This window comes from Giraffa tippelskirchi, chromosome 12 (genome assembly GCF_054371585.1).
Source record: "Giraffa tippelskirchi isolate mGirTip1 chromosome 12, T2T-mGirTip1v1.2.pri, whole genome shotgun sequence".
Taxonomy (NCBI): domain Eukaryota; kingdom Metazoa; phylum Chordata; class Mammalia; order Artiodactyla; family Giraffidae; genus Giraffa; species Giraffa tippelskirchi.
The window spans coordinates 121,312,176-121,330,679 of record NC_137286.1 but is presented as its reverse complement, the minus strand read 5'-3'; the positions used below and the strand labels follow the sequence as shown (position 1 = coordinate 121,330,679).

Here is an 18,504-nt window from a genome sequence, read left to right as displayed (position 1 = left end):
TTATAAGGTAGGACCGCATCTCTCTTGGAACTTATATTGCACTTATTTTTGTGCATTCCTCTCTACCTCTTCTTCAGCACAAGAAATTAAAAGTATACTGACAAAGCAGACAGCCCTTGCTTCGAGTCTTCTTTAGGTTCAGGAATAATTGAGATAGTCTAATTATTTTATGCCACCTAGTGATTCCAATGGGTAGAACGCCATCCTCTCTTTGAGAGCTGTCTGAAGCCATTCTGTACCAAAGCTCTATTAGAGACTCAACCATTCATTTTACCCCCACAGCCTTAGCACAGGGCAAGTTGATCTTGGCCAAAAGACCTAGTGGCTCAATGTTCTTGCTAAGATTATGAGCCTAGTATCATCTTATGAAGAGACCAGAAGTAAGGTTGAAACTCATTCCTGATATAATAGCATGTCATGACAAGCACAGTCATCACTCAAATTCTATGCTAAAAGCAGAAGGCAGAAAAGAAGCTGACATGCTAATATCATATCACATTTGCTTAACTTCAAACATCTGTGGCTGAATTCTGATTCCATACCAGGCAACACTTTTCAAGGTCATGGCTGCTCAGTGTATGGGAAGTTTTCTCTGTAGTACAACTGCGGGTTTGTATTAATTGTTTTATTGCAGCTAGCTCTTTGGCTATGTGGGTTTTTCAGAAGAAAAGAAAGAAGAAAGGAAGAAAAGGGGGTAAAAGAATAAGAAGAAAAAGAGAGAGAAGGGAAAGAAGGGAAGAAGGAAGGAGGGAGGGAGGGAGAGAAGAAACCACTCACAAATATGGACTCCAAACTTCCAACATGTGAATTTTACACACAGAGAGAAATTATTAATGTGCTAGAGAAAAAAGGAACATATAAACAGAGGGAAGTCTTGTTTGCGATGTTCCAACTAAGAACGCCTATACCCGTTTGAATCCAGCTCTCTATTTTTCACCTCTTCTGTCCTACCATGCCTCATCCCAACACTTCCACCCCCAGCACCACCACTGAAATTCAGTGGTGTATTTCAGTCCCTTGTGCCTATCTTACAACTGAAATGCAAAAATTAAACTCGTAGCCTCTGACCAAAATAGATGAGTGAGTCATCTTCCCTTAGCCGAGGATCTGGTAGAAACAATGACAGACCTTTAAGTAGAGTATTGCTGGGGGTGACAGCCTAATGAACCGCCACCTAGAATCTCTCAGGGTTAATAAGCCACCTGTCTTGAAAGTAGCAGTCATATTGGTCTTTGAAGCCTACCCCAATACTTAAACTCTTGATGAAGTTCTTACTGTGCCAAAGGAACTTGCTAACAAAGCCACTGAGTCAATTTAACCCAGAGAAACTGGACCCAGCAGACTAGGCTATCAGAGTTTTGTGTTGAGATAATTACAGCACTAAAGAGAGCATATGGGCTGTCAAAGCTGGCACATGGCCTGCACCAGCTGTTACCTGGGTGCTTTCGAAAACCTACTGAACAGCATTTTGGACACAGCACAGCTCTGTGTAAGTTTTCCAAGGCTTCTACTGGGAGTTCTTCATAATAAATTTATTTCCTGTATAAGGAGAATTGTACCCAGTAAGATAACTGGAACAAGCATGTTACATTTTTTTTCTGGCGGATAGAATATCACTGGCTAAAAAGGGGAAACAAACTAGGGAACAAACAGGCACGAAGCCTGAAAAGCCAGGAAGAAGCAAAAACATTAACGAGAATAGGTCCTCCTGTCTTCAAAATGAAAAAAAGGTCCATTGAACACATTGAGATTTTCCTGAAAAAACAATTGATACATAAGGTAATGCCTTTAAAACCTCTATCACAGTGTCTGGCACACAATAAAGGATAGCTGCTATTTGTATTATTATTATACCATTAATCCTTACCTAGCAGATGTATTCAGGATTCCCAAGCTGCCATAAAGTAGACCATTCTTCTAGCATTACTGCTAGAACTATTTTACCTTAGGAAAAGGTTTTTCCAAGAACAGCCATCAGGATGTCAGCCAATGAATGCCTCCCAAAGACCACAGCTTTCATTTGCGTGTAGCACATTTTCTTCTAAAGGACTCCAAAACTTGACAATAGGATTTGTGACTGACACTACTGAAAAATTCAGCCACCTCTGTAAGCACCACACAGCCTCAAACCACATGTGATGAAAAATCTGAAGCTAAACCCAGGGAAAACAAAGGGCTAAAATAAGGTTTTTCACAATAGAGTTGTCATACAAAAAGACTAATTTCAATAAATACAACCCCCAGATAAGACATTAATCATTGAGCTTTAACTCCAATAATAATGTTATCACACTTGTAACTTACATGAAAAGTTCTTTTTCAAAAATCTTTTTTTTTTTCTTCAAGAATGTTAGGAAGACTAATTTGGGGAAACTGCATACTCACATTACTGAAAAGTCATGAAACATTGATTTAACGTTAATATCCAAGCAGACGGTAAGCCTAAATTTTTACTTTTCAACCCAAACTTTGTCATCTCTTTAAAAACAAAAATAGAATGAACACGACAGTCACAGCTTTCTTCCACTTGTTGGGGAAGGTAAGCCAGCTTCACTATAAGGAATGAATTTAAAGCCAAGTTTACTACAAAACAGGTCTTTTCTTTTGAACCAGACCCTCCTTGAAGTCTCGATTAAGTGAATTTACTTTGAGAAAATACAAGACAGTTAAAGACGAGTTACCCCGCAGTCTCACGTCCCATCTCTGGTGTCCTATTTCCTGAGAGACAGCAGATTTGGGTTTTCAGACAAAGAAAGGCATGTTTCCATGGAATGGGTGAACATCCAACTTGGAAAAATACAGTCATCAGATTTAAATTTTTAAAATGTGTGCCTTCAAAATGCTTAGGACGTTCAGAAAATCTACTGCCTGACATGACAGTAAGTGCATCACCGCATTCTATTTTGCAAGCTTTAGCAAATAAAAAAAAAAAAATCCCCCAGAAGAATCTTAATTCTTATCTATGGAAAACATTAAACTGCTAAGCACTAACAACTGGAATTAGTCCTTAAATCTCTAATGAGAATAATAAAACATGAGTGCAGTTTGTGCTGTAACTTGATAAGGCCTGAATTTACTTGCTGTTAGGAAAAGTCACTGATCCAGCACTATGGCTTTTTACTCCCTAAGGTACAGGAAACTGTATCTGTCCTCTTGGAACCTCCTCTGTGGTAAGCACTTCTTATCTGTGCTATCAGACTGAGATAGCGGGGTAGTATCTAGTAACAGCAGTTTTATGAGATGATCCATTACTGATTTCAGTCAATCTCCAGCAGGTAGTCCTCCTTAACCCATTCAGAGCAGACCTGACCCCCACCACAGAGAACCTCAAACTCTCCCCAGATACAGAAACTCGCCAGCAAGACATGAACGGCAAAACATTGCATCCTCTAAACCAAGCATCTTTTAAAACACCTCACCACTCTGAAAGACTGCAGAATGGAGGCTCCTGACCAAAATCGGAAACCCAGTTTTAGTTATCATGATCAATTCTGTGTTTGCTCTGTAGATATTCATAACAGGAGCTTAATGAGCCTATTAGCAATTTGCTAAGACCCAACAACTTGCTGTGAGGAACTTGAAGATGCAATAACTTCCTTTTTCTACACTTAGGGGATTTTGTTACAGACACATTTGCTAGGAAACAAGTCCCCACTGTTGGTAGGCACAATTCAGCATAAATGCGAGGAATATTTAAGAGCAAATTAAGCCCTGCATTTCAGGAATTAAGTTATTGAGGTTATCAGATGGGCATATGGTTCAGAGGTTCTAGATGAAAAATGTTCTTGAATAGCTTAACAGCTGGATAAATAAGTGCTAAAGATAGATTTCAGTCTTACTTGTTTGGTCAAATATTTTTCCCTACACCTGTAGTTATAAAATAATAGATTTCAGTGTGTGAAGTGCCCTTAAATATTACCAATTTACCTCACTAGTTTTACAGAGAGAAAAAGGAGGCTCTGAGACATTCAATAACTTATCCAAGGTCACAACTAGATATTGACAGAATTGAAATCTCCTAACACTTGCTAATGCTTTTTCTTGTATACTTGCTGCTTTTAAACAGAAGTCTTTGTGAATATACATAACTCCACATACATATGAGATTTTAGGACTTTCTGGGGTTCACAACTAATTCAAGCTATGAACAAAAACAGTAGTCATGTATTAAATATTTAAGATTAGTTATGTTGACTTTTGGTTGATGTTTTATTTCCATATCAATTAGATTTGAATACATTCACCTTTTCACTCAGTATCAGGACTATGAAGTGTCAATGTCAGATACATATAGAAAAATAAAATCCAGCAACAACTCGGCCCAGTTTTGAACAACATCCCTACCCCCCTACACCATATAATGTTGCCGTCAAAAAATGGGGTAAACATTCAAACTTCTCCAATTGTTATTCAACTGTTATTCAATTGTTCATTTTCAAACTCTGTGAACTCAAAGTTAGTGATGACACACTAGGTTGTCATTTCATTTTACAGCAATAGAAATTAATGAAACATGTAAGCCACAATGCTTCTCACAAATGCCTTGTCAAACAGAAGCCTGCTTTTCGATTTTCTGAGACTAGCATTGAAACATGTCTCATTAATGCAACTTTTTAAAAGTTTATTAAAGGTTCCACTAATTCATTGCATCTGGCCCACTACAGCACTAATAACTGATTTTTTTTGTATTTTATTGTTTAGAAATGTACTTATACTTAGATGCCAATGAACTGAAAAGAAAAATACTCTTTACCAAATTTTCTGCTAGTTCCTTCTCCTCCACCTTCTCTTCCACCTCAGCTTCTGCTATTTGTGTCTCTTTCAGCTTCCAGACTCCTTCACCTGATGGTGTCCAATTGCGGAAGTGCAGACGACCACCTAGAAAACCACAATAATGGGCTTTCCCTCGAGAGAGCCACATGGGATTTCTGTTCCTTCCTTTCATGTCGAAACGGCATGCAGGATATTTTATGATTCATTTTTCCCTTTTTGATAAGATATGAAAGAAATATCAAAAGAAATTCAGAGATATTTCCATTCTCTCCGAATGAGATGATGTACAAGGAGTTTCTATTTAAGAAACATGCTTTTATTTTTCCCCTGGCATTCTGGGTCCACAAAAAAAGAAAATTATTTTTACTGCTATTTTTGTTTGATGTCTGAAAACAAGATACGGTATCTTCTGCATTTTTACCCTTTCAAATTTAATCAGCTATCTTGGTAAATCTAATTAACATAAGAACTAATAACAGCAGACTAGCAATTGCAATTTCAGTAAACACCAATAACTATTTGCTTACCAAATAAATAAAACTCAAAAATGCAGCAGGAAGCATACAAAGACTGAAATCTTTTATGTGCCCCCAAATTAAAAGATACGATGCTCATGAATCATATAATACCCCACAATAATATTTTAATATCTTAGATATTTAGTTAATATGAAGCAAACATTTCTTCATGTAACATACGTAATTATCTAAATATTGCATGCAGAGACTGCAGGTTTGTAGAAACAGTCAAATAGCCTTTTTCCTTTGTGTTCCTTCACCCCATTTTCTAGCAGATCTTCAAATGTCAAGGTTGCTCCTAAGATTTAAGAGATGGGCATTTTTATATTTTGTGTGTCATAATCAAATCACTTTGTCACTTATCGCTTTGACATGCTTGGGTTTTTCAATGATTTTATGCATTCAGATTCCTGGATGTTTTAGCCATCTTATCAGACCTCAACTTTAAAGGAAACCAGGATCAATGGATTTAGGATCACATATACCATATTTATTCAGTGGCCTAAAGCTATCATTCTTCTCTCCTGTCTTAAGTCTTTGCAAGACTTGATCCTCTCATACAAGAGGAGTCCCGTACTAATATTTTTAAACCAAAATCACATCCAACTGTATGATTTTTCCCATCACTCTGGATGTGACTATAAGCACGTGCTGACGTGACCTTGTTAGGAAATGACCTATGGTCACATTTCAGAAAAGTTTGCTGTCAAACTACCTTTGGCCAATTTTACCAAAAAAAAAAAAAAGTTCAGTCGGGGGCCATGAGGACAATTTCAAGACATTTATATCAGACACCAATTCAATATTCCTCAGCATTTTACATTACAATCCCAAGAATTCAGAGGGCCTTTCAAAAGGCAACACTCAGAAATCTTTAAATAAATCTAAATAGAATACACATTTTGGTTGTCTTTCTCAACTCAGTTATGATAGCACAGAGGAGAGGGCAGGGATTCCAGCCCAATGAGGATATCTGTACAGCAAATATAAATTTTAAATAGATTTACTTTTGCTTCCTGTTTATACCACTCGTGGAAATTTGATTTGAATAAAAAATGTACTCCCCTCTTAGGTTTGAACCATTTCTCCCACCCTAAACAAGTATTATTTGTACATTCACACAGAAAGGAAGATAAGTAATAATACAGTGCAGGCGCCAAGTAAAATCTAGCCCAGTACAGACAGCGTAATAATGATGTCATTAAGACTCCTGGCTGAATGGGATTCAGACAGAACTGTTGTATAGCTGCAGACATAAATCTGAAAGAACTTTTTGGCTACATTCTCAGACTTACCTTGAGAGATATTTAGGAGCTCCAACAAAATGAGTTGAGAGAAATGCACTCAAAAGAAGGTGAGCAGCTGCAGAGAGATGTAGGCCCTGTCACTGTAGCCTTCTGAGATACAGGAGGAAACAGTTTGTTAAATGGATAAAGGCAGAGGAAACAGTCTGAAGGAGAAGAAAACAGAAAACAAATAAAGCTTAATTCTAGCACAAATAAATGAGAGAAAGGCAATTGTGGGGCTGCTTGAAGCCTTTTTGCCTAGCTGAATGAAAGCAATCCCTAAGACTGAATGGGTAATGAGATCCTGGCTCCTGAGATTTTAGCTTTCTTAATCATGTTCATAATTAATTCAAGAACATTGATAATTTCATTACATTCTTTTTGTCTTATCAATAAATGATGTGCCTGCACTTTTGGTCCTGTGTACAGGGAGAGGAGAGATGCTTTGGGTAATACTGCAGTAGGAATAGTGGATATATATGATCCAAAAAGGTGAAGTGGTAATTATTATCCTTGACCAGCCTTCTATTATCAGAACACGATGACAAGCAGCCACAAATAATTAATAAGCTTTTTATGCAGAAATGCAAAGGCTTTGAAGAAAAATATGCTGCAAGTAGAATTCCTTACCAAAGATTATGTACATAGCACAACACGCCTCTCCCGAGAAACAGTTTGAAATGGTACTCGTTAAAAAGCCTGCCTCACAAATACCAGAAGAAAATCAATAACTTGGTTTTAAAATATGATTTTAAAAAAACTTTTCTTTGTCTTAATGTTTTATTAAAAAAAAAAAAAATCTGTGTCCTTCCACGAGTCTTCCTGAAGTCCTTTCCAGGATCGACCTATGAAGATGTTAAACTGAACTACCCACTCAGAAAAACCTTTCTCAAACCAAGACAGAAAGACTCTGTCATTAACTGTCAGTCATCATCAAAGGGACCCTTTTTTCCTCTATGGTTTTCTATTCACCCCCATGTAAATTTTCACAAAGCCATCACTCATTAGTTTCACAATCCATGTTCAAGGCTTGGGAGGGAATGTTTAATGCCACTTAATCGCACAAAACAGAAAGGCAGTTTTGTCTCCCAAACAGTTTTAGATAATTAACACGAAATTAAAAACTGGTCAGTTAGGGAGAGCTGCAGATAGGAGCATTCTCCAACTGTTAACAAGAATAACATCTCAGCTTTAAATATATAGTGTGCTGCTGCAAATAAACCATGCTCAATGTGCACAAAAGTGATGTACCGGCTAACATTATTTTTAAGTAGACCAATATGGCTGGATAAAATTTCAGCAGTGGAAACCATTCCATAAAAATGTCTCTGAACTGATTGTGCTATTAAAGATAAAAACAATTCAAAGGATGTTAAAATATATGCATGTTGGCACTTCAATTTGATTGCTACACAAAACAGTCTTTGAGAAGACACTGCAGAATCACTTAGTAAAGCAAGCTGTTGCCTGTGACATTGATATATGGGACAGAGATGATGTATATACTGGGTGGCTTTATCAGTAAATCACTGACTCTATTTACTTCCCCGAGGAAAAAGACCTGTCCCTGAAAGAGAACTCGGTTAGAACCACCGGTAGGGGATTAATATTGGCAAAACATTCAATTTGGATAGAGTCCTGCAGAAGATTCATAAAACAATAATTTAATAAGTTAACGGACAAAGATTTAGCACGTTGGCAGCCTACAACTGCCTGGAGAACATTAACTTTATTAATTTCATCAAATTATTTCTCTGTGAACTCAATTATATAGGTTCTAGCCACCAGCAATCTATTTCTCAACTAAAGGCAACAAATTCGAGATATCCTAAATCTCTAAAAATGACTTCTCAATAACATGCAAATTTTCAGCACCGTGTAGACCAATTGCTACATAAAAGGCTACGAGATGACAGTTAATGTAAGCTTAGATGTCAATTTCCATATGTTCCATATATTTAAACACATTTCAGCTCTGCTTTTAAAGTTCCAGATAGGAGTTCGATGTTGCAGACCGAACATGCCTATCAATATTCCAAGTTAATGCAGATCCAACTGCATTTCAGGAACAGAAGCTTGGATTGTAAGTACTTTCTGTGCAGCTTCAGAAAAGCAGTAAAATTAGAAAGTCAGATAAGTATATACAGTGGCTCCTAGCTTGCAGTAAAATGTTTCAAATCCTATAGCTTTTGCATGTATATTGCCATCCTAAAGAGAAACAACAAAACACTTTTCTTAACATGTTTTTCAAATTCTCACCCTACTTCCAATCAATTACCAAGTTTTAATGCTTCAATTTCCCCAATGTTTTTGCAAACTGTCCATTTCTATCTACTTCCCAAACCAGCACATCACTCAAGCCATCAGCCCCTGTTGCCTGAGTTTTGTCATTTTTCACTGTCTTGGCTGCCTCTAGACTCACCTTCTTCTTTTTCTTCTCACACTATTGCCGATCATCTTTTCAAAACACAAATCTGATCATGCCATTCCTGTGCTTCAACCTTCAATGGTTTCCTACTTCCCTCCTGCAAGATTGCTTACTACACCCTTTTGATCTGACTCCTCTTTATCATTCTTAGCCTCATCTTTTAAATTTAATTAAATAATTTTTTTTTGGCAGCACTGAGTCTTCATTGCTGCACACAGGCTTTCTCTAATTGCAATGTACAGGCTATGCATTGCAGTGGCTTTCTTTGTTCCAGAGTAAGGGCTCTAGAGTGTGTAGGCTCCAGTAGTTGCAGCATGTGGGATCTTTCCAGACTGGGGATTGAACCTGGGTCCCCTGAATTGGTAGGTGGATTCCTAACCACTGGAGCACCAGGAAAGTCCATCTTAGCCTCATCTTTTAACCATATTGTTCCCCTAATCATGGGAATTACTTCCTGTTACCCAGCTTGCTCTTTTCACTCAACTTTTGGTACATGCAGCACCCTTGCCATACCTAGTGTTGTGGTTCATGCTCAGTTGTGTCCAACTTTTTGCAACCCCGTGGACTGTAGCCTGCCAGGCTCCTCTGTCTATGGAATTTCCAGGCAAGAATATTGGAGTGGGTTGCCATTTCCTACCCCAGGGCATCTTCCCAACCCAGAGATCGAACCTGTATCATCTGTGTCTCCTGCATTGGCAGGCAGATTCTTTACCACTGAGTCACTGAGGAAGCTAGGAGAAATATACAACCCTTAATAAAATATAACAGTGGAATAAATGTATAGTAAAAGTGCTGCATACACACACATACACACAGAAGAAGAGAGAATTCCGACTTCACTTAGAAGATAACATTTGAGCTGAAATCTTATTCAAAGAGTGAGCATGATTTCCATACATGGAAAAGAAGAGGAGCAAAGGGAGAAAAGAACAGGGTGGAAGTGCGGAGTTCTAACCACCGGTGTGTGCGTGCATGCTAAGTCACTTTAGTCATGTCTGACTCTTTGCAACCCTATGAACTGTAGCCCACTGGGATCCTCTATCTGTGGGATTCTCCAGGCAAGAATACTGGAGTGGGTTGCCATGCCCTCCTCCAGAGGATCTTCCTGACCCAGGGATGGAACCTGAGTCTCTTTCATCTCCTGCATTGGCAGGTGCATTCTTTACCACTAGCTCCACCCAGGAAGCCCCCCCCTAACCACTAGACCACCAAGGAATTCCTAAGAACATGGTATTTCAGCAAGATCAAAAGCAAAGAAGCATTAAATGGCTTGGTACTCCCTGGTGGCTCAGATGGTAAAGCATCTGCCTACAATGTGGGAGACCCGGGTTTGATTCCTGGGTCGGGAAGATCCTCTGGAGAAGGAAATGGCAACCCACTCCAGTACTCTTGCCTGGAAAATCCCATGGATGGAGGAGCCTGGTAGGCTACAGTCCATGGGGTTGCAAAGAGTCGGACACGACTGAGTGACTAAACTTTCACTTTCACTCCTGGGATGACATGTGGTTCATTTGCTGTAGATGTATGAAGAAATGCAGGGATTTGTCAGGCTGGAAATGGTCATCTGTGCCCAGATAATGGAGCCCCACTGAGGAACAAAGACCTGACTTTCTGGAAGCAAAAGGAAAGGCACCCAAACCATAGCAGCTGAGAGAAAGAGACAGGGTGATCAGCAAGCAGCCAATCAGAGGGAGATGATATGAGGGATGCTGGGCAGGTAGTGGAAACGGAATGAACAAGGGATACTTGTGTGCTATGCAGATGGCTTCTATAGGGCTCACATACAAGGGCCTTCCCTTTCATGGAGGCTACAGTTTAACCTGTGATCTTGAAAAGAATGCTCACTCAAAGAACCCTTAAATGTTGAGACAGAAATAGGTTCCTGCCTCTATGGCTTTGGGTGTAGTCAATTATCAGTCACAATATAAAATTACCCTAGAAGTAGAGATAATTCCTAGAAACTCAGATTGATTTTTTGAAGAATACTGTCTACACTGAGCAGCTACCATCAACTATCATCTATTCATCACCTCTGTGTAAGGCACAGGGATACAGGAGGGACTAGGAATGGCAAAAACTGTAAGTACAGGAAAAAATACCCTCTGCTTGGGGAGACAGAACGTATTTATAAAGAGTACGTTATCCTGCAAGTGGTTTCATCAGTACTATCTTTCTAGATTCCATTTATATGTTCCATTAATATAGGGCAGAGTTGTGGACGCAGTGGGGGAAGGAGAGGGTGGGATGAATTGAGAGAGTAGCACTTACACGTATATATCACCTTATATATGTGCTATAAAACAGAAGCCTGTGGAAATTTGCTGTATGACACAGGGAGCTCAGACCCACTGCTCTGTGACAACCTAGAGGGGTGGATGATGTGGGAGGTGGGAGGGAGGTTGAAGAGGGAGGGGACCTATGTATACCTATGGCTGATTCATGTTGATATATTGCAGAAACCAACATTGTAAAGCAATTATACTCCAATTTAAAATAATAAATTAAAAAAAAATTATTTTAAGTCCTCCTCTGAAACAGGTCAGGAAACCAACAGTTGAATGACAACAGACACTGCTGCAGGTGTTCAGAGGAGGAAGTGACTCCTGGACAAAGTGGCTCACAGCAGGGTGCCATGGAAGCTGAGCCTTGGAGCAGGGCAAGATCTGGGCAGGATAAGAGGAGAGATGATCCTACAGATATCCTCCCTCCAAAACCACCCAGCCTCTACGATGTAGCCATGTAACATAAGGTCACAGAACAATGTACAATATAATAAACAAAAGGAAGACAAATCATAATCCCATTTTTATAAAAAATAAAAACATGTGCATGTACTCACATAAAACCAGAATATCAAAAATGTTACCAATGATTATTTCCAAATATTTTCTAACTGGCTTGTATAAGTCATTTGAAGATTTTTTTAGGTGCTCTTTGCAATTTCTCAAGTTCATGCTAAAATCCAGTCTTTATCAGCAGAATTGGTGGTTATACTTTGGTTGGTTCTTGCTACCATGTACCAGTGGGCTTTAGTGCCACTTAGCCTCCCAGACATCACACTAGCCACTTTTAAAATCATCATCATTGTCTGCAGTCTCTGCTGTTTGCTTCCTGCAGGACTGAAGGTTGTCAAGTATAAGCAGAGAGTCTCATCGATGTTTACATTTGATCAAATATAGTCTCTTAAAAAGCAGGATATTGCTCCTTTCATCTCATTAGAGTGATATCCTTGGTCTCTACTATAATTATTTTATTAGATTCAGATACATTTTCACTTTCTTCTGTTTTGCGTCTGTTAGTCTGCATAGGAAGGTGAAGGTGGCTGAGACTGAGAAAAGCACATAAAATGGCTTGAGTAGATATTGTGTAAATACGTCAAACTTTAGTATATTTTGACAGACTTTTTTCTTATTTTCTCTCTTGCTTCTTTAAAACAAACAAACAAAAAGTTTAATATAGGGAAAACTATGTAGTGCTGGTTGCTTCAGTAGCCTCCATATTGTGGCAATCAGAAGTTAAATATGAAGACACAAACGGGTATGTAGAATATAATGTGTGCTTAATAAATCTTAGTTGAAATAATAAATAAAAGTAAACTGAGCCTATAAAACTCAGTTTCTAGGACATTGTTTTTCATTTACATCTAACTGTTTTGTAAGAAAAATTCAAACTTTGGTCAGTTTCATAGGCATGGAAATGTGTGATATATTTTGCAAAGATTTTCATCAATATCACATTTTTTAAAAGCCTTGATTTTGCAAAGATTTTCATCAATATCACATTTTTTAAAAGCCTTGACACTTTAATGTTCTTGAAATTCCCTAGTCGGTAAGAACTTACTCCCTGGTGATATCAAATGAATATAGTATAATTGCAAAACACAGAGTCTCACCAGAATAAAAAGAGAAAGGGGAGAGGGCAAAGGCTTAGCCATTTATAAGGAGTTAGACGTGGCTTTAAATTAACAGAGGAGCCTGGTGGACGACAGTCCTTGGGGTGGCAAAGGGGCGGGCACAACTTTAGCGACTAATCAACAGAAGTTATGCCAGGCATGAGTGAGCAATAGCCAGGGGGCGCTAAAGAGCTGGAGCCACGTGGTGGACATGGGGAAGAACTGCTTGCTCTTTGACAAAACAGGTTAGCGAATTTCACTCCGGTATCTAGTCTATTACTAGATATTGGAAGCAATTTCAAAGTTTAAATTTTGCTTTACCAGGGCATCAGCACAGAGAATGATTTAGAGAACCTGATAATATTTATCTTACTAATTAGACATAAGGAGAAAAGGACATATATTTGTACCCTTTCTCTTTTTTCTGTTTTAGCAAGTCACTTCCTTCTGTTCACATTTAAGTGTGAGAGCCCTTTCCTTTTTACAGTTGGAGATTCAGAGGTCCAAATAAGAACTAAAACAAAGTTCTCAAAATACAAACAAAAATAATACTTTTTATACAATAAATTTCCTTATATAATACCCAAGCTTACAACTTTGGGACCTTTTAGAATTTGAAAAGTTCAGTTAATTAAATATAACCTACATTAAGTCAGTAAATATTTTACAGAAAAGCATTTTTTTCTGAAGCATATTGAAGTGTTTTAATCTTTTTCTCTCTTTTTTTGGTGGAGCTTTTCAGACAGTTCTAAACTCTCCCTTAATCTGAAATGATATATATTAAGTACTTAGTTTTTTATTGATGATACAAGAAAATGGTGATATCACCAGGGTCAGGATGATCCCCTGAAGAAGAGATAGAAACCCCACTCCAGTATTCTTGGGCTTCCCTGGTGGCTCAGACGGTAAAGAATCCACTTGCAATGAGGGAGACTTGGGTTCAGTCCCTGGGTTGGGAAGATCCCCTGGAGAAGAGAATGGCTACCCACTCTAGTATTCTGGCTTGGAGAATTCCATGGACAGAGGAGCCTGGCAGGCTACAGTCCGTGGTGTCACAAGGAGTCAGACACGACTGAGTGACTTCCACTTTCACTTTGATGTTGCAAAGTCAGATTTGTGATAACTCAGCACTACTGCCTTGTAAAATCATGGCCTCTTTCTGAGTAAAACTAGAAGAATGAAGGGGAAAAGGAGGTGACACATGAAGGGAAAATCCAAAGGCCAAGGGCACAGGAGTTACTAGAGAGAATGGAAGGTCATTGGGCAACTGGCAATTAAATGGTTAATAGAAACTTTAAGCCTGAAGGCTGGTGAGGAAGGAGGTGTTCAGAGCAAAGCCTTGTGAGGAAGGGAAGTATAGAAATGGTTTTTTCCCATTCTGAGTTGGTCATGGGCCAAGGAGGCACAGCAGTCAATAGGATGCCTGAGCAAACTCTATAGCAGCCAATGAATGAGAAAAGGATGCACCACCTATATGGTGCAAGGAAAAGAATGCAACCCAATCGCTCCCCCTCTGGACAACTGTGACATAGCAACAAGAAGATCCACAGCCAAGCTTCAGCTCTGCTGCTTTCTGGGATGGAAAATTTCAAATTACTTAATTCTCTGAGTTAGACCCTTATTCCTCATAACCAACCTCAGGCTGGTTATGAGTTCTAAATGAGTTAGCATTTGCGCAGATGCCCAGTGCAGTAGATGTTGAAATCCTTTTGAGAAAGAGGCAGAACATAAGGAAGTAACCAAGCTGACTGAAAATGTTTATTAAGCATTTAAATGTGCCAGACACCATAAAAGGAGCCGGAGAGGCAAAAAATATGTAAGACAATCCTTTCTCTCAGAGCACAGGTTAGTGGGAAGCACAGACAGGTAAATACCTTCATGAAAACACACTTTGACAATTTGCTATAATAGAAAGAGAACAAACTGGAATCCAGAGAAGATAGACCTTCATTGTAACTTTAGCTGCAAAGACAGGTATAATTAACTCGGGCTTAGGAGTTGAAGAGTGCTTCAAAGAAAATGGGGCTTTCAGATAGAGAGTAAGAGAATCAATAGGAATTTTCCAGAAATTTTTAAGTTAAAAAGGGGAAGTTATTTGTAAGAATGAGAAAACTTCTAAAATCTGTTTCAAATAAAAAACACTATGGTTCTGATAATCAGATGGTAAATGAGCACAGATAGAAAAATACAAGTTGAAACTACAACCATCAGAATAACTAAAATTAAAAATAAGGACAACACTAAATCCTGGCTAAGTATGGAGAAATTGGATCTCTCATATACTTTTGATGAAAATGTAAAATTGTAAGATATTCTGGGAAACATTTTAACAATTTCTTATAAAATATAACATTCAACTTCTATGTGGCCTAGCAAATGGCACTCTTGAGCATTTATCCCAGAGAAATGGAGACTTTCCTTCTTGCCTCCTCTCAAAAAAAAAAAAACAAACAAAACTGTACAGAAGTGTTCATAGCAGCTTTACTTGTAACAGTCATAACACTGAAATTAGTCTAGATGTTTTTCAGCTAGTCACTGGTTAAACAAACTGTGGTACATCCAAACCATGGAATAGTACTCAGCAATAAAAAGAAGGAATTATTGATAAACACAGTTTTGATGATTGCAGAGAGTCATGCTAAGTGGGAAGAGAAGCTAGTAACCAAAGGTTATACCTGTTTGCTTCTGTTTGTATAACATTTTTTTAAGTAACAAAATTTTAGAAATGAAGTTAAAGAATAATGGTTGCTACATGTCCAGAAAAAACTATAGTTTGAAAAGATACAGGCACCCCAATATTCATAGCAGCATTGTTTACAATAACCCAAACATAGAAGTGACCTAAATGTCCACTGACAGATGAATGGATTAAAAAAAATGTGGTAGATCCTTTTGTAGTTCATGAGTGTGATGATTGGGTGTTCACACTGTTGCGTGACATGTGCCTCCCTGCAAACCTTGTTACGACACCGGCACATTACCCATCTGACGTGAAAAAAAAAAAAATGTGGTATACATGTATACACGATGGAATATTACTCAGACATAAAAAAGAATGAAATAATGCCATTTATAGCAACATGGAAGGACCTAGAGATTATCATACAAAGTGAAGTAAGTCAGAAAGAGAAAGACAAATACCGTATATCACTTATATGTGGAATCTAAAATACAGCACAAATGAATATATCCATGAAACAGAAACAGACTCATAGATATAGAGAACAGACTTGCAGTTGACAAAGGGGATTAGCAGATGTAAACTATTCTATACAGATGGAGTTAACAACAAAGTCCCACTGTATAGCATGGGGAACTATATTCAATATCCTATGATAAACCATAATGGAAAAGAATATGAAAAAGAAGATATATGTATAACTGAATCACTTTGCTGTACAGCAGAAGTTAACACAACATTGTAAGTCAACTATACTTTAATAAAATTGAAAAAAAGCTGAATGCTACCAGAGATCAGAAATAGAGGAGGGAGGTGGAAGGGGTCTTTGTGGTGATGGATCTGTCCTATATCTTAACTGTGGTAGTGGATACATGTGATAAACACTGATAGAAATAAATAGACCAGTAAAATTGGGGAAACCTGAATATATTTGGTAGATTGTATGGATTACATCAATGTCAATATCCTGGTTGTGATACTATACTAGAGTTATTTCAAAATATGACCATTAGATAAAACCAGTTAAAGTTTCACAAGAGATCACTCTTTTGTTTCTTGAAACAATGTATGAATCAACAAGTATCTCAGTAAAGATTTCAACATTTAAAATGCTATGGTTCTGTTTTATAAAGTAACTGAGGTTTCATTGAACATATTACAGAGTCAGACATGACTTAGCGACTGAACAACAGGAGCATTTTTAGTCCTTTTTATTCTATAAAGATTCTCTAAGGATATATTCTATAAGGATTTATTGAGTCTGTAATTTCAATAGCAGTTTGATATTTGCCATTTATGGAATTCCTATCATGTGTCAGCTTACCCAGCTGGGATCATCCTTTCTTTGCTTGGGCCCCGACAATGCACTGTAACAGTAGCTATGCACTGATTGGGGGCCTTTTTCTTCCTATGTTATGGCAGACACAAAATGTGTTTTTGAGAATGCATTTCTGTTGCCTCCTAGGTACAGGCTGGTTCACATTCCCTAGCTTCCCTGGCAGTTAAGCATGACATTGTGACCAAGTTCTGGGCCATAGAATGTGGGCAAAATTGATGTATGTCAATCCCTGTCTGCTTGGGTTATCTTCCACACTCTCTTTTCTGTCTCAATACCAGAATTCAGCAGAGGACCCCACTGTCCTAAGAGAAAGCAAACTCACAATAGAGGAAGCCTGAGACTCTGAACGACTGTACTGAAGACCACTTGCCAATAAGAACTAAATTTATATTGTGTTAAGCCACTAAACTTTGGGTGTCTGTATTACAGAACACAATGTTATTTATCCATATATATACTTATCTCCACAGTAGGCTCTGGGGTCACTGAGAGTAAGAACTGTGCTGTGTTCGCCTTTATACTCCTGGAGCCCAAATGGTACCTGACACAGAGAAGCTGCTTCATAACTGCTTCCCAGGTGGCTCAAGTGGTGAAGAAACTGCCTACCAGTGCAGGAGGTGTGAGTTCAATCCCTGGGTCAGGAAGATCCTCTGGAGAAGGGAATGGTAACCAACTCCAGTATTCTTGGCTGGGAAATCCCATGGATAGAGGAGCCAGGCAGGCTACAGTCCATGGGGTTGCAAAGAGTCAAACATGACTTAGCAACTGAGTGAATACACACACAACTGCTTGCTGACAATCATTCTTCCATCAGTGATAGACTTCTCATCCTTGAATGTGGTAGGAAAAGCTAGGATTTCATTCCCAAGTCCAAAGTCTCACAAAAGGTCTTGAGAAGAAGCAGGGCTCAAATCAGTAAAGGTACGAATTATTATTGGGTAACTTCATTTCCTCCTCTTTAGCATTTCTCATTCTGTAAGTGAAAAACACATCTTGTTTATCAGAACCTAACTGATTTAAATATAATTTATTTTCAGATTCAGTAAGTTTCACTAAATAAATGTTTCTGTGAAAATATAACACAAAACTAATGAGAGCTCATGTTTAGACATCTTCATTATTTTTTTAGAAAAATACCACATGACACTTACTACTGCACTGTGAAATTGTATAAATAATTAAAGTCAAACCTCACATATCAAAAAAAAAATGGCCTAACTACTTTGTATGATATATTATCCTTTTACTTTGTGGGTTGGCTTGCTTACTGGATAATCTCCAAAAATTCGCCCATCAAAAATAGGTTATCAGGTTACTGGGGTGAATTTATGACTAAAATTTTGGAGTTGTGCTTCAGTAAAGAAATAACATATTTTCTTTGTACCTTATCTAAGTATGCACACACATTATATATTCAAATCCCAAGAGAAAAATACAACTATACTTTTATAAATGTTTTCCCTTTAACCAGCTTGTTTTGCTTACTATTTAGTATCCCCTTATTACAATATTTTCTTAATACTTTGATTGCTGCGGATAGCTTCACTAGTCGCAGTGACAACTACTTTGTCACAGTATTTAACAATTG

At 38.1% G+C, this 18,504-nt stretch overlaps 1 long non-coding RNA gene and 1 other non-coding gene across 3 annotated transcripts in view; one reads left to right on the top strand and one right to left on the bottom strand.

The window, feature by feature from the left end:
* Positions 1-4,377: 4,377 nt before the first annotated feature.
* The window catches only part of LOC145529497 (uncharacterized), a 112,830-nt gene continuing 98,703 nt past the window's right edge, over positions 4,378-18,504 (bottom strand). The window contains exons 7-9 of one of the 2 annotated variants that reach the window (XR_014071286.1): positions 6,587-6,741; positions 5,472-5,589; positions 4,378-4,878 (exon numbers count right to left, since the gene is read on the bottom strand). This is a non-coding gene — a long non-coding RNA (uncharacterized LOC145529497). Of the gene's footprint in view, positions 4,879-5,471; positions 5,590-6,586; positions 6,742-14,966; positions 17,890-18,504 lie in introns of those variants that run through there. The other variant, XR_014071287.1, reaches the window with a different exon arrangement.
* On the top strand, positions 15,784-15,888 carry LOC145530748 (small nucleolar RNA U13). The gene has a single exon (XR_014072048.1). It is a non-coding gene; the product is annotated as a small nucleolar RNA U13 (small nucleolar RNA).